Below are 10,797 nucleotides of genomic sequence, written 5' to 3'. Positions count from 1 at the left end.
TCTTCAGGAATAAATCAAGTCTGGAAACAAGGAGCTCAATGAGACTGAGAATGAGCGATTCCACTCAAAAAAAAAAGCTCACGTTGCACTTTACATCGCCGTCGCTGCTGCTTTCCCAGTAATTTGATGTCAAGAATTTGCAGCATGAGATGAGAGCTATATTTTGGGACGTGTGAGAGCTGCTAAAATGTGCAAGCGCACTTCAGAGACAGAAATAGCGGCGGCTGTGATGACAGCGAGGGTGCTTGTGTTTCCCGTTTCGAGATGATGATAATGATGATGAAGCTGCTCCTAAAAGCGACAATGATCGTAATGCTGGTTCTGAAGTGAGCCATTAGAATCATGTTTCTGATGGTGTCCTGATGATGATATTGAAGGTGAAGTAGAAGGACTACTCCTTCTTGATCTCACCTATGCCAAATGGTGCTGCTCGTTGGATGAAGGAGGGCTCAGACACACACACACACACACACTCTTCTAAAACATGATATGTGCCATGATGGAGGCCAGATTTCAAGAGCCTCTGTGCTTACATGTCTGGAATAGTGTATATAACATGTGGTGTTTGTGTTCACCATGTTTCATTTACAAATGCTAAAATGTTTTAAGAGGATGTTATTTTTCAAATTCTTTTAATATTTAAGCTCGCCAATAGTCTTAAGTGTGTGTCCTGTGACGCTGCACTCGTGACTGCTTTGTCTTTTTGCAATTGCCGTTTTTGTGCCGATCATCACAGGGCTAAGGAGCAAAAAGAAGCTATGTGCACAATATCTAATCTATCCTATCTATCTTTATATGAATATAAAAACTTTATTTTGAGGTCGAATAAGAGTTGCTTTACAGTTTCTGAATTAAATCTACCATCAGTTGTGCCAATGAATCTGCAGTTTCCTCTGAAGTGCGGAAGCTGCACTGTCATGCTTTGTCATGATGCCTTTATTCTCTCTTCTGTTCTCCACATTTATCATGAACTTTGCAGCATTTCTTTTTTTATGAATGAGATTAAACATCCATACAGTCAACGTTAGATCTCAAACGCGTTCACATGCACAGGAAACAAATGTGACTAACATATCCATCCGTAAAACTCTTGTCACTTTATTGCTGCTTTATCGTAGCGCGCTTGTAGGGAATGAGCGTGAAGAAAACAAAGAAGAGATCTCATTGAAGTTGCTTTATGTCGGGAGGCAGCGTTTTTGTTTGATGGATTAGTCTATTGCTTTAAGCCCAATAAGCTTCCATAGTGTGCGTCACGTAACAGACACACACGATGAACATGATAAACGACAGTGCCCTCGCTCAATATAGGTTCTCATGTATCAGACACTTTTTAAAAAACCTACCTTGGTTCTCCAAGATTTCATTTTTAATTCTACTCTCCAAGGTATGACGCTTTTCTTTCCGCATTGGTGCTACTGGGTCGTTGTCTGTTTGATATGTCCTCAAGAAATGATTTCCGTGTCAACTGGAATACCGTTTTCCTTTCAAGTTCTGTGAGAGATGATGCATCAGAGGATTATAACAAATAGCTTATCAGAATGAAGCTCAGATTTGCACATTTAGTCCCGCATAATGAAGCTGAAGTTGATTTCACACACTTAAAATCATGAAAAATAAATCATTCATTTAATTACAGAGACACTGTGAACAAGTGCTTCCCTGCAGCTGCAGCATAAATAGGCGATCGGGAAGAGATTTGAACACAACGTGAGCTGATTATGTTAAATTTATAAAAAAAAGTTTCCTGATCTACAAACAGCTTTCTTTACTAGCTATTAAAGTTACATAAAAAATAAATAGTCAGTCCCAGGATAAAATCTTTCATTCACTCTTGAATAAAACCAGACCTTTAGAAATCCAGTACGAGAATTCAGTGAGTTATAAGTTGTTAACCAGACATGAGGAATGAAAAACGAGGGACAGTCAATAGAGAGAAAGATATCGTCGTCTGATGATGCCGTAGAAAGATGTATTTATTTTAGTCTGCCATTCATGCGCTCCTCTACTTTATAGCAGTGGTCTGTCTTGGATGTGATTCTCACTGTAAAATGTATTATTCTTGTTTTAGCTCAGAGCCTTTATATTTTCTATGTTCATGACCATGTAAATATGAGCCAACACTGTATATAAAGTATTTTTGTCACTGTGAAATTTGACATCTATTTTATTTTTATTTTTATGTGCTTGTCAATAATTGGGACTAGAGAGACATCAAAAACATCACTTAAAAATAAATAATATTTTTTTCAAACTTTTTCGCACTGGTAGTACAGACATAAGAGATTCTTCTGTGTTGCTGTTCTTTTCAAATTGAACCGCACAATCAATCTAAAAAGTAGATTTCCTGTTATGGGATAAAGCGGTTAAATGAGATTCTGTGGCTGCAGGACAAACTTTGTGCAACATTATGTTATATAATATAATTATATTATGCTGATGATTTCCGAGTATTTTCCTCGCCAACATTGTTCTCGTCTACGCTTCAGGGTTGAGCGAGTTTGTATAATGAGTGCACAGGAACAACTTAGGTTAGGGAGTCTTTTGCCGTCTTTCCCATTCAGCCGCCCTCAGATTGCAAACCGGTATGTGCGGGAACTCTAAGTACGAAAACTACCCATCTCTAAGATATACAGCTGCTCCCTCCTTACAACAAATTAAGGTTGCTATCTCACTAACAAAGCTGACTTCTCCTATTTATGAGAATGTTTTGGGGCATTTAGATTGCGACTTTATAATATGCAATTTCAGGCTCGACTGCATCCTAATGCTGCAGCCTGAAGAAGAACACAGTCTGTCCTCCTGCATGTGATGATGAAGTGAGATGTGTATGGAGCCATCCCATTATCCTTCTAATTAATATTTTCCCTGCAAGTTGCATAAAACCAGATTCATCAAATTGTTCAATGCAACTTGAAACCACGTCAACAGTATTAAAAATGACCAATTTACCAAACACGCCTGCAGCAAACACAGACCAGAGGTTGCGGCTTTGTCGCTACGCATACCAAGCCGGCCAGTCTCACGTTAACCGGCTGAGTGGTGGCTCCGAAATGACTTCAGTCATTCCCAATTAAAATGTATTTCAAGCGACGTTGGACAAATACAGATGAGATTTTAACGTATTTTTATACGAGACGCGTTAAACCCAACTTTTAAAGTCAAGGTGTTTGTAGATGCAAGACAGTTGTCGCGGTAACCAAAGTTACCGCTAAAAGAAATGATAATTTATTGACAAGTTTTGGAAAACAATCAACTGTATGGAAATCTATGGCAGCTTTACCAATACTCTACACATGGATGGCAAGATGCTAGTCCGACTCAACTCAACCTTCTGGTCTGGTCTAAATTCTGGTAAAGTGTTCGGCCGGATGCCATTCCTCCCGCAACCGTCTGCAGGAATGGCATCACTCATAAATTATCATTTTAAATGATCTTTGTGTTCTCCAATGGAATGGAGAACACAAATGGAAAGTGAGAGGCAGCATTTGCAAAAAGCTTTTTTTTTTTTTGTGTCTGTGTGTAAGCTTCCAACGATAAGAACGCCACTGGAGAACCGTTTCTAAGCATCCGCTGAAGGCATCATTTATCTGGTTTCTGACCTCATTAATCTAGATCAAGCAGTGGGAAAGAAAAGAAAACCCTGCGAGGGGGAAATGCAGTTCCACTCAGTCAGAGTAGAATGACAACACAACCCATTGGCGAGTTCATTCCTCCTCACAAAGCACACTAAAAAGCTTTTCTTGTTTGTGCTAAAAGCAGAGGTGTGCCTTTTTGTCGGCCCGGTGCTAATAATACGTCTCAGAGGACATTCGTGTCTTACTAATTGGGCTTGTGCCATTATCATACTCTAATTCAGGGGTCCCCAAACTTTTTCCTGTGAGGGCCACATCACTTTTCCCTTCTCTGATGGAGGGCCGCGGCCAGTTTGTAGGAAAAGTGTGATGATGGCAGGGGTGCCTAAACATTTAGGGGCCGAATGCGGAGGCAGGCTGTAGTTTAGGCTTCATCTCACCATCACAACTACACACAGTGACATGAATCGAGTGTCACACACGCAATGCCTCTCACACCCAAACTCAGTCTCTCTCCGGCACTATCACGAAGTGCAGAGGCGAAGAACGACTGGATCAATCAGCTGATCCAATACAGCTGCAGAGGACCAAACAACAAACCTCAAATTCTTGTATAAAATGTGCACGCTGCACGCCTTGGTTTCAAACCCAGGACCTTCCGGCTGGGAGTCGAGCGTGCTACCCACTACACCACCTAGGTGTTATCCTATCGAGTGTTAGGATAAATAGACAGTAGCATTGTCGACTTTAGACCAGAGGCACTGGTTTTGAATCCAGTACGACTTCACCTGGTCGGAGACACGCCCACTCCACATAACACAAAAGGAAAAAGCACAACATAGCAACACAACAACACGCTGTGGTCTGAGATATCAACTTATTATTTGACAGGTACGACTTTAGTAATACCTCGAGTTTCCTCGCCTGTACGGCGGCGTAGTCGGTAGGGTTACCGGTCTACTGCCAGAGGAACTGGGTTCGCATCCAACTGTGGGAGTGGGGGTGGAGCAGGGGCGGCAGGGTAGGCCCAGGGCCTTGCCTGGGCGGAGTGAACTGGACCACTGGTCCACTCCACTCCGCTCAGGTGTGCCCTGGACCTACCCTGTTGCCCCTGCTCCATCTCATTCCCGTAGTGGGATTCGATACCAGGGCCATTTTGCCCCCCTCGACAGTGCTGCCAACTATGCCACTGTGGAGGTGAGGAAACTTGCCCTGTTATTACAAGGTAATTACTATGTAATAAGTTGATATTACAGAGCACCGGAACATTAACTTTCTGGCCGTATGTGACCATCATTAAAATTGTCCCAAATAAAAGGGAGGCTACTCATGTTGTATGGAAAGGAAAATAAGTAAATTCTATTTTGGGTCTCTGGTATTGTTCAGGGGGCCAGGCCGCATGTGGAAATGGGCCGGATCCGGCCCGCGGGCCGTAGTTTGGGGACCCCTGCTCTAATTGGATCATGGAGGACAATGATTAATTATGAGGGGCCTTGAAAGAGTTCATGCTGTGGTGATGGAGACACTTTACACCAACAACTAATTTGTTTCCGTCCTTCCTCATCTGAGTTTCTGTCAATGATCTGCATCTTGTTTGCTCAGCCCTTTTCAGTGGATCACAGATTCCTTTGTGCAAATGTATAGCTTTCAAAAGAAAGTGTGCATATATTATCAAAATAACTGACCAAACGATTCCATTTTCTGCCTGCTAATGAAAAGTAGAAGATATTATTCATCAATTTTGATGTCCATAAGTGTATTGTGCACATTTGCACATACCAATTAACAACTTGATGTGAAATTAAACTTCACAGGCCATGACAGCCTCCTACCAGACCTGCAGGAAATGCAATGTTCTTGACTAGTCACAGTCCTAGGCTTCCAGCCTGGCCTCCAAGCTCGCCATCCAAAGACTCAATTATCTGGCCTGGTCTGTAAATATAAACAGGACCAGTGAAAATCATGACTGGTAGGGCATAATAACATAACCCACTGTCCTCAGTTATTCCTTCATTCATGTGCACACATTCAACTTCATAAATAACAATTCCCGCCTCAGCACGTCGAACTGGGAAAAGGCGCCGCAGGTGCTTAAACACACTCTGCGAGATGCAATTGGCTACATCAAGTCACATGACCGAGTCTGCGCGAAGTACGTGAGGTACAAGGTGCGTTAAAGGTGACCAGGAGGAAATCAACCTGGGTGCAGAAGATAACGTGGACAAGCACCGGTTTCACGAATCTCTGGCTCACAGAGCTTTCAATGACAAGGCCCAAAAGCCAAAGTGCTCAAACTTAAAAGACCATGGAGCCTCGTTAAATGCCAGGTTAGAAGCCAGTTTTCTTTCCAGCTAAAGGTGATGTGTTTTCATTTTCCATGGTGCTCTTACAATTTTACGAGGGTTACCAGCACAGCAGGAAAAGCCCTGACTTATTTCTCGTGTTTTATCCCCGCGGTGAGGATTTGAGGAGTTCTAGCTCTGACAACAAGCGCTGGAATAAGAAGAGACAAGCAGTTTATATTCTTTCTGTTTCTTTTTGTTCACATTCATCAGTGGGGGAAACAATTAACAAATAAGATTCAGAAGATCTGAATCCATTTTAGCTGACCTCAGACACGCATCATCTATGGCGGGGGTCCCCAAACCTTTTCCTGTGAGGGCCACATCACTTTTCCCTTCTCTGATGGAGGGCCGGGGCCAGTTTGTAGGAAAAGTGTGATGATGGCAGGGGTGCCTAAACATTTAGGGGCCGAATGTGTCGGCAGGCTGTAGTTTAGGCTTCATCTCACCATCACAACTACACACAGTGACATGAATCGAGTGTCACACACGCAATGCCTCTCACACCCAAACTCAGTCTCTCTCCAGCATTGTCACGAAGTGCAGAGGCGAAGAACGACTGGATCAATCAGCTGATCCAATACAGCTGCAGAGGACCAAACAACAAACCTCAAATTATTGTAAAAAACCTGAACGCTGCACGCCTCGGTTTTGAACCCAGGATCTTCTAGCAGGGAGTCAAGTGCACTACCCACTACACCACCTAGACGTTATCCTATCAAGCGTTAGGATACATAGACAGTAGCATTGTTGACTTTAGACCAGAGGCACTGGTTTTAAATCCAGTACGACGTCACCTGGTCGGAGACACGCCCACTCCACATAACACAAAAGGAAAAAGCACAACATAACAACACAACAACATAGCAACACAGAACAACACAACAACACGCTGTGGTCTGAGATATCAACTTATTATTTGACAGGTACGACTTTAGTAATACCTCAAGTTTCCTCACCTATACGGTGGCGTAGTCGGTAGGGTTACCGGTCTACTGCCAGAGGAACTGGGTTCGCATCCAGCTGTGGGAGTGGGGGTGGAGCAGGGGCGGCAGGGTAGGCCCAGGGCCTTACCTGGGCGGAGTGAACTGGACCACTGGTCCACTCCACTCCGCTCAGGTGTGCCCTGGGCCTACCCTGTTGCCCCTGCTCCATCTCATTCCCGTAGTGGGATTCGATACCAGGGCCGTTTTGCCCCCCTCAACAGTGCTGCCAACTATGCCACCGTGGAGGTGAGGAAACTTGCCCTGTTATTACAAGGTAATTACTATGTAATAAGTTGATATTACAGAACATCGGAACATTAACTTTCTGGCCGTATGTGACCATCATTAAAAATAAAAGGGAGGCTACTCATGTCGTATGGAAAGGAAAATAAGTAAATTTTATTTTGGGTCACTGGTATTGTTCAGGGGGCCAGGCCAAATGTGGAAATGGGCCGGATCCGGCCCGCGGGCCGTAGTTTGGGGACCCCTGATCTATGGCTTAAAAGCCTAATGACAAGAAAGTATAAGGGTGATATATAATTATAAAAGTTCTGGCAAAGGAAGATCAATAGCAGGCAATCCCAATTAGCTAAAGGTGTTTTCCTGTAACTCTTCATTACATCTGTGATCACACTGACAAATAATTATTAAACACCCAGAGGATCCATTAATAATAAAGTCTAATAAATTTCAAAGTGCGTCTATAGCTTCGACATGAGCATGTCTTTTAAAGCACAGCACATCCCATAATTGCTTCACTATACCCAGCCCGGACACTCAGCCAATGAAAATTCAAGGCTCTGGAGCAGGAAGTCACACAAGGAAGTGTGTGTGTGTGTGTTTTTTGCCCCTCAGGGTTGTACTGCAGCAGGTTATAAAGGGGACATCTGACCCTCAGTTAAGACATTTATTGCTGCTATTCAGCCCCGCCTGTGGGGCTGATAGGTGATACACCACGTATCACCTATCAGGCTCAGATGACTCCAATCTGTCTCACTGCAGGAGGTTTAACATGTGTGCTGAATTGGAAAATGAACAATGCCTAGCGCCTGACACTCAGGCAGCAGCAACACACACACAACGAGACTGAGGCCCGAGCGGCCAGAGCGTCACTGAAGCAGGAAAGGATCATGCTGCATTCAGAGGACGAGCACTGAAACTGAGTCGGATTTGGGATTGGTCGTGTCCATGCAGGCGGTTTACACTGAGTAAAAATAGAAATGCAACTCTTTTTATATTTGCTCATTTGTCTCACAAGTTAAAGGATTTCAGATTATTTTTAATAAATTTTCACAAATATACTCATACCTGTTATTAAGCGCTTATCCACGGCTAATAATGCATCAACCGGAAAGGAGCGGCGTAGCGACACGCACTCGACAACACGATTGTTGCACAAATTGGATTTGGACTGGTCGCAAGGAATGATTGCTTTATAGCTTTGCAGTTTTATGTTGAATAAAGGCTTTTGTCAGGCATTGAACTTTGAGCACGCGAGACTTGGGATGGATTCAGCGACATAGGAACGTGCATCACGACTCTCCGACAGTCGATGATGCATTCAGGCTGCTATCAGTAAAATGCACCTGTGTTTTGTCGTCAGTATTTCACCCCTGAAATGATATCACCATCGCTGCACCCCCTCACGGCATCAGTAAACCGCTCAGATGCCTTCAGTGAGACCCCGGCGATGACGACGTGCACGAAAACGATCTGCTTTAACATGGCGTCTGAAGTCTGATGGGCTGTACAATAGAAGTGCCGAGTCAGCTCTATGGGTGTCTGAGGTTCAGATGATCCAGCCTGTGAGGAAGTGTTTGTAGGTCCTGGACCGGTCTGGCGGTATGTGGTCTGTGGTGGTTGAACATCCTGCCCGCTCCATTGGACATTCCTGCAGCAAAGATGTTGCCCCCCCCCCCCCCCACACACACACACACACACAGACACAGACACACATACACATCTGTGGCTTTATGCTGAGCGATAAAAGCACACTTCAGAGAGGTATTTTATTACAACCAGCCCAGGTAGATCTATTTTCATAAATGTGTTCACTGCTGGAGTTTAAAATAAAATAAAAAGCACTTAAAGCAGGTCAAAATTAGTCTTTTGAGTGCTTGAACATATTCTTTAATTTTTATTACTTGAGAGAAAAGAGAAAGTTTTGCATTTATATTTTTGTAAAGTGCACTTCGAGTGGAACAGCAGTGCCAATATAATACACATTGATTCTGATCGCAAAGGATAAAGACGAAGAGAACTAAAGTTTACTTTTCTCTGCTCCTTGTAATCCTGACCTGCTGAAGGTTAAGGCTGGCCAAAGTAGTTTAAGAATCGAGGAAAATGCAAGCACACGAACAAGATGGATGCATAATCCACCTGGTTTAGCAAATTCACGCCTACCTCAAATTAATCCTGACGTTAATTTTCATATGTAAATAATACTAGCTACAGCCTGCGTGGGATTGAGTGGTTTACCTGAAGCAGGCAATGGAAGATCCACAAAACCTGCTCATTTAGCTCATCATTGAGCAAATCCTGCAGGGTCTGTTTTAAAGCCTCATTCCCCAAGCTCACGTCTAAACCCCCAGGATTATCAATGTCAAGATCAAAACACGGCGAATCTCTGATGTGACATGAAAAGGAGGGCTAACGGTCATCCTGTTCAAAGGCTTTCAAGATGGGTTAAGCGTGAGAAAAGCAAAACGTCAACTCTGTCTGATTTGGGTGTAACTCCTTGTATCTCCTCGCTTTCTCGCTTAATGGCCCTCAGGTCAGGGCTGATGGCTCGACGAGGTTTGTCATGCTGAACTGTTGTCCAATCACAGGTAATAATCATTTAATAGTTATTACAGGGGCATAATGTAATGTCATTCAATTACTCCCCTCCCCCGGGTCCACGGAAAAATTGCCGGCATGAAACGTGGCAGGAAAAAGGTTGGGGAACGCTGCTGTACATCATCGTCATCACCCGCAGAAGAAGAAAGGGACCTCATAGTTACATGACTAGTACATGTGTGTGTGTGTGTCTGTATTTGTTCCTCTGTGATCACACACTTTGTCCGTGAGAACAAAGCAGAGATGGTGTGTAATTGCCACTTTCAGAGAAGATTCCCCGGCTCAGGCGTTCAGGCTCGGCTCCTCTGAACCCTCCATTCTGACTTCTTCAAACTCCCTGATCCACGGGCCGCGGCTTTCCTCTGAGAAACGGGGAAAGCCAGGAGGAGCATGCCGGACCACATGTTAACCAGAATGGTTAAAATGGAAGCGGCGCTGTAAAGATTTCGTCTGCAAAGGAGGTGTGGAGGAGCCCATGACAGATTTGTGTGTGAAAGATTGGCCCATATGGTAACGCGACTGTGAGACACAGCGAACAGCAGCGGGTTTACATTCCCTCCCGTGATGTATTGCTTTCATTATTTTGCCATCGAGTACAAATGAAAACACTGTAATCATTTCTGGGTCACTGTTTGGACTTTCGTCTATCCGTGGGATACACACGATTTACACAATGGGATTCTGGATCAGGTTTGATTTTTTCTTCTTAATCAGTGAATGTCGCTAAAAACTTTGAAGGCTCATCCAGTCATTCAAAGAAAACATGACAGAGAGACATACTTTGAACTCTGTGCTGTGAAATAGTTTTATCGAATTTCTCAAAATCAATTTCCAGCACAGAGATAAAAAATGATTATCTCGTCCTGGGAGTTAATTTTTATGTGCAGATGAAGTGAGCCGGGAGATTACAACTGCCTGCTGGCTTTCCTGCTAGCGCCATAATTACACGTAACATTACTTGAAAGCTCTATTTGTGTAGAACGTTATGTAACCTCTGCCATATAAAACTATTTATTTTTCTGGAAATATAATTGTTTAAATGTGATGTAGGCCGACCGG

The sequence above is a fragment of the Brachionichthys hirsutus genome, chromosome 13 (assembly GCF_040956055.1).
Source record: "Brachionichthys hirsutus isolate HB-005 chromosome 13, CSIRO-AGI_Bhir_v1, whole genome shotgun sequence".
NCBI lineage: Eukaryota > Metazoa > Chordata > Actinopteri > Lophiiformes > Brachionichthyidae > Brachionichthys > Brachionichthys hirsutus.
The sequence above is the reverse complement of the archived record's forward strand: the minus strand, read 5'-3'. Positions refer to the sequence as shown.